Genomic DNA, 6,219 nt, shown 5'->3' on the forward strand with positions numbered 1-6,219 from the left:
AAATCCAGTGCAGTATACCTTTTTTTTTTCCATAACCAACTTTAAAAAATTGTTATATAGTTTTTTTCTTAAATATATATTTTTAAAATATTTTACTATACCCCTATAAGCCACTTGTCAACCCTCTGACCCAGTTTATGGAGTCTAAAAGTTGCACTGGTAGTGTACCAAATGAATTTCCTTATTCTAAATATCAATTAAGGACATTTGTCTGCGTCTTAATCTCACTTGTGGAGTAAAAAAACTCTACCGCCCATGTATACTCAGAGAGATTCTTGCACGTGTCTCGTATGCATTCCATCTTCTGTGTGGTGAGTGTATAATTACACTCGAGGACATAACTTTACGACTCGACTTATTGGTAGATGGGGCAGTCGTTATGGGGGTAGTGGGTGTTGGCGATTGGAGCGCAATTTGCGAGCAATTATTAGACCAGGCGTCGGACAAGTTTCGTGGTAGTCGAGTAGAGATGAAATTGTTAAAAGACAATTTCAATTATATTGACAACTTGGCGAGTGACGTTGAAAGACAACAATACGTGCGGGCATTCATCATAAGGTTAATCAGGGGGTTTTCTAATGCTAGATAAATCTTGAAATCTGGTACATTTAAGGTGGCTACTACACTCATTGACTTGAAAGAAACGAGGCGACTTAATTGGGGATCAATTGTGTTAGCGACATTGTATCGAGAGATGTGTTGGGCGACAGAACCACAAAAAATTAAAAATCGATGGTTGCATACTCCTTCATTCATGAGCATGGTACCGACTACCATTTTTACGTCCTCGAGTAAACCCCCCTTATGAATTTCCACTCGTAATAAGGTAAAAATTCTCTTGATAATATAATTATCATAATATTTTTTTCATTATTATACATTTGAAATAACATATTATTTGAATATGTGGGATAATGAGGCGAGTCATGTGGGTATAACAGAGGAGCTCAAAGATATTCGGCTATTGTTAGATCAACAATCGAAAGCCGGGGTTAGTTTTTGAAATTTTCAATTATATAATATTTATGTAAGTATTTGAGATTTAATATTAGGTACTTAATAAAACTAATGATTTCATAATATAGTTTGAATGAATGCCATATGCTGATTCGAGAATTTAATAATGCACCCCGATCAAATTTTTGACCAATTGCAATATCTGGCATGTTAAGGTGACATTGTTAGTTTTTGCGATAATCAAGATGCACAAATCTAATCAAGTGATGTGTCAGTTCAGGTTTAGGCAAAATATTCCATCGTCACCTAAGGAGCTCAAAGAACTGCACAAGATTGACTTGCGGAGGAGAACCGATAAAGATTGCCTAAAATTCCACACCAAATATATCTACATTTGGTAACATAGGTACAATTTCATACCTATACGTGAACCAATTCTCCTACCGAATTTGGTGACCTCTCTGGATTACATGACATGATCTAGACATCACAGTAAGTCATTACCGGAGGAGGAAAGGAGTAGACAACATTGTTGTAGGAGGCTAAGATGACCCTACATGAGGCCGCGATTGGGAGTACATGTCTACATGGAGCCATTATCTTCTTTAACCCCACACGAGGCACCGATGGATGCACCACCTCCCGGTCAGTAAGGTTCATATTATTTCAGAGTTTTCACTAACTGTATTTTTTTACACAAACACAACATTATGCATCATCATACCATGCATCAACACCTTATCCATGTATATTTTTTGCACCACATCAATCCCTGTCACCATATTACACGCTAATATGGACAACAACACTGATGTATTCGTCATCTCCGATAATTCCAACATTTTATCCGCAATCGGGTTATGCAATGCCATACACTTGTCCTTCGATAGTGTCACAAACACCCCTAGCATTATTTTTTTACTAAGGTGGCTCATCAACCACCTGTTACTACAACAGACAATATATGATGGGAACCGAGGATGACATGACACTCTATCATGGAGGAAGAAATGAAGATGAAGATAAAGATAAAGATAAAGAAGATGAGGAGTCAAAACCCTAACGACGAAGAAATCTTCCTCGCAACCGACACTCACTAGGTTGTGGCACACATTTGGGTTGACGATGTCACTGAATATTTTTAAATTTTTTTTTCATGTAAATCATCATTTACTTTGTTAACTTTTAGTTTGTATTGTATTAAAATTTTCCATCCATAATGTGCTTATTCCAATTATATCATAAAAGTTATTTTATTGTATTTTACATCAATAATATATTTATTTACAATCTAAGAAAAAAAATCAAAAAATTATTTGTATTGTATTCTATTGTATTTCATATAAATAATATAGACTTATTTACAATATATGAAAAAAATGAAAAATTGCTTACATTGTATTTTACATCAATAGTATATCAATATTTACAATTTACCAAAAAATGAGAAGAAATGAAAAAAAATAAACAAATTGTTTGTTAGTTTTTTTTTGTATGTCTTTCAAAAAATGAATAAATGTTTTAATTAGGTATTCTCTTCAATGTTGCCCCTAAGTATGGACATGTTGGCTTACTATGCCCTAGGTTCCTACAATAACTGCCTCAGTTGGTCTATCATCTCTCAAATATCCATATTGTCGAGTATCTAAGTAGAATTCGACCAACCTTTTGGCTTGCGACACAAAGTAATATCCGATACCAACTCAAATGGAGCGCTTGAGATAAGTAAACACATGTTTTTTTTAGACCGGTAGGAATTCAAATTTTCATACTTTATATATGTGTTTTAGTTTGTAAACTTCATCAGCATATCTCATACAATCTAGTCGTGTTGAAGCACATGTAACAATTGTATGTGCGCATGGAAAATGAAGAGTTTGAAATCTTCCACAGTTGTAGGTCTTTTGTCCTAAGTATACACGGTACGATCCCTCGATAATACCTTCATTGGGTCTATGGAACTCCGTAGCCTAAAAAATTTGATTTGGACGCAAGTGACACACTGCAGACATAGAGTTTCTCTTTCTGCATTTTCTCTAATTTTTTCATTACCTCATCGCACCAAACGTGATCGCCCTTTATTTGTCCAACATATTTTTCTGATCGGTTTGGAAATAAGACTACTAAGTGAAAATATGTTTCTTTGACCTCCGAGGTTATCGACAAATGACACGTCTCCTTCAATATGAAATACTAGGTTTGTTGTCATGTGCTTGTGTCATAGACTTCATCATATGATTGAGTCTATTGCTCTTTGGGTATTCCATCGAGGTATTGGGCATTGTGTTCGTTTATAGCCCGTAAGTTCTCCAACATTTCATGAAAACGATTTTGGACGAGCTTGTACCCTGTCAAAGAAAATAAAGGGTATATCCATGAATGCAAACGATGTATATGTTTAAAAATGATATAGAAAATAGCGGCTACTAAATACCCATGTTAATAACATGTTGCCGCTCAACATCCTTATGATATTAGCCTATGTAGTTAGACCCTATTTGTCGTATACAACACTTATAGTGTGCACGGTACCAGAGGCTTCCATGCCGATCAATTGCAACATGTATTCCGGGCCCCTTATAAAAAATTATGCATATATCATGTTACGACATAACATGCTTTCTTAAGTTAATCAAGAAGAAATCCCAAGCATCAACATATTCTCCTTTTCTTATTACAAAAGCTATTAACAGAAATTTTCAATTACCATCCTATGCAACAACCAACAACAATCGAAGCTCATATCTCCCATGCATGAATGTGCTACTAATTTGGACCAATGACTTACAAAACTGAAATGTTGCAATACATTGCTTGAATATCCAATAATCAAACATCATAATACGCAAGTTCCGTTTGTAGATCAGTTACGATACTTGGGATGTACTAATTCAATACCCGACACCCTTGCCACAAATCATTATATGATTTATCCCATTCGTTTTGCATTTTTTTTCACAGCCTTCTGTTTTGCAACCCATGTCTTGTAGTACGACACGGTGTAATCGTATTGACTACAAATATTAACAATCAAAACTGACATAGAAATCTTAAGACTCTTTTTCACCATAGATAAGATAATGTTAGAGATTATGTCAGAATCCAATTTGGGATGATCTAATGACATACATACAACAACATGAGTATTTCAGAATGAGTAAGACAATGTTAGAGAGAAGGAAGAATCCAATCTCAGATAATTATATGATGTAACCTCTAGCAACACAAGTATGTGGAACGTTATATTTCTTAATTTTTCAGAACCCCTCTTTTTTCTCATAGATGCCGTGAATTTGGATGGACATCTATTGTCACATATTGCACACTTGGCCTCAAATTTTTTTATCGGGATTTAATATGGTTGTTGACCCCATACTTTATGCGATATCACTTAACCGCAGCAATAAAAGCATTTTTCAAGGAAAACTACATTCCAACTTGTAAATCGCCAACATTTAATGAAAAACTTGCATGGCCTGATCTTCTACAAGGAAGTTTTAGAAATTCTAACCAACCTTCAACATGGAGGTCAACATTAAGCATATGGTGTAAAATCAGGTTGAGTTCCTTCAACATTGTCCAGCTTTTTACCGTTAAAACCACTCTCTTCTAATTCAGTAAGAACGAGCTCTGGTTCAAAAAATAATGCAATTTATGAACCTTTCGACCTAGACTCCCAAATTAGATCTTTATCGAAATTAGATTCTCTTCGTTCTCAACTCCTTGTTCGTTATCAACCCCAGTTGTATGTCCAGGGTTGGATGTCCCTTCGTTGGTACAGGTTGTAATGAGTACATCATCCATTATTGTAAACCTTACGTTAAAACCAAAATCACTTGCAGATTGCCCACCGGTGTAACTTGATAGCATACTTGTATAAGTGTTTCCAATATAGAACATTGGCATTCAGAAGTTAAAATCAAAAGCACTTAAAGAATGTCGTGCTGAGGTGTCGAAGTTCGAGTAACCAACTAACTTGTTTCAACCAAATAACCTTTTTCACATATTTAAAACCAAAACATTATATAGAAAAATGAGTATGCATTATCCAAATTAAAACGAAACTTGAACTATTTACTTTTTTGGGTCAGTTTTAGAAATTTAGATTTTTAACATAACCAATCTTTTCCTTATGCAAATTTCCTTATGAAAATGAGGGTTAAAACTGATGAATGTTTTTCCATTAATGATTCTGACATTTTCGAATAGGAGTTTTGTAACAATGCTATGAACCCATTGCACAACTATGTGGTTAGACTTTCTGCTTATTGTTGAACTCGAAACACCTTCATCGATGTCGACAAAGTTGACATATAACTCTAGTATATCATTTTCACTAGAGTAATGCGAATCAAGCATCGTCCCGACCTCCATGTTGCTTGTGAGCTCAAATATGCCATATCTAACGGGGTTTAGTGACGTTAGATATCTATATTTCAAGCTCAAAATTATTTTCTAGCTTGAACTCGCCACTTTCCTCCTAATTTTTGACCGAATCTCGTGCAATTTTATGATCTGTTCGAAAGCCAATTCTAAAGATTGGATTGATGCAAAAATGACATTAATTTCAATGTCACAAATTTAACCATCGTACTAAGTAACGACTCTAATTCGTCTAATTATCTTCAACCAAATAGCTTATATTACATGTTTAAAGCCAAAATATTATATAGAAAAATGAGTACTCATTATCCAAATTAAAACGACACAAACTAATTTACTTTATTTGATCGATATTTGGAATTCAGATTTTTAACATAAATAATTTTTTCCTTATGCAAATTTCAATATGAAACCTATACATAGAATGTATTCATTTAATAGGAAATACTACCCTCAAATATCAAACATAACTTCAAATTTTGAAAAATATTGGAAATGATAAGTATAGAAAACGCTTCTGACAAGAATCATTTTTTTGAAAAGTCTAAATAGTTTTTAACAAACACTTCTTGTTAGAAGCGTATTTTAAAAAAAAATTAGAATGTGATGTCTGAATGTTATTTGGGATTCTTTGGCTCAAGAATCTTTGGTCTAGGGTTAGGGTTATAAATTTTTTTCACAGGTTAGGGTTGAAAATTTGAGGGAAGAAAACGCGTCTTGAAGGACACATTTTCAACTGAGATGATAGTAAGGACACTGAAAGTGTGCCCTGTAGGATGCGCTTTCAGCTTGCCTAACAGTCACCTTAGATGAAAACGTGTCCTATAGGGCACACTTTCACCGTCCTTGTTGCTTTCTCAGTTGAAAACGCCTGCTACC

Source organism: Gossypium hirsutum, chromosome D06 (assembly GCF_007990345.1).
Source record: "Gossypium hirsutum isolate 1008001.06 chromosome D06, Gossypium_hirsutum_v2.1, whole genome shotgun sequence".
Lineage (NCBI taxonomy): Eukaryota > Viridiplantae > Streptophyta > Magnoliopsida > Malvales > Malvaceae > Gossypium > Gossypium hirsutum.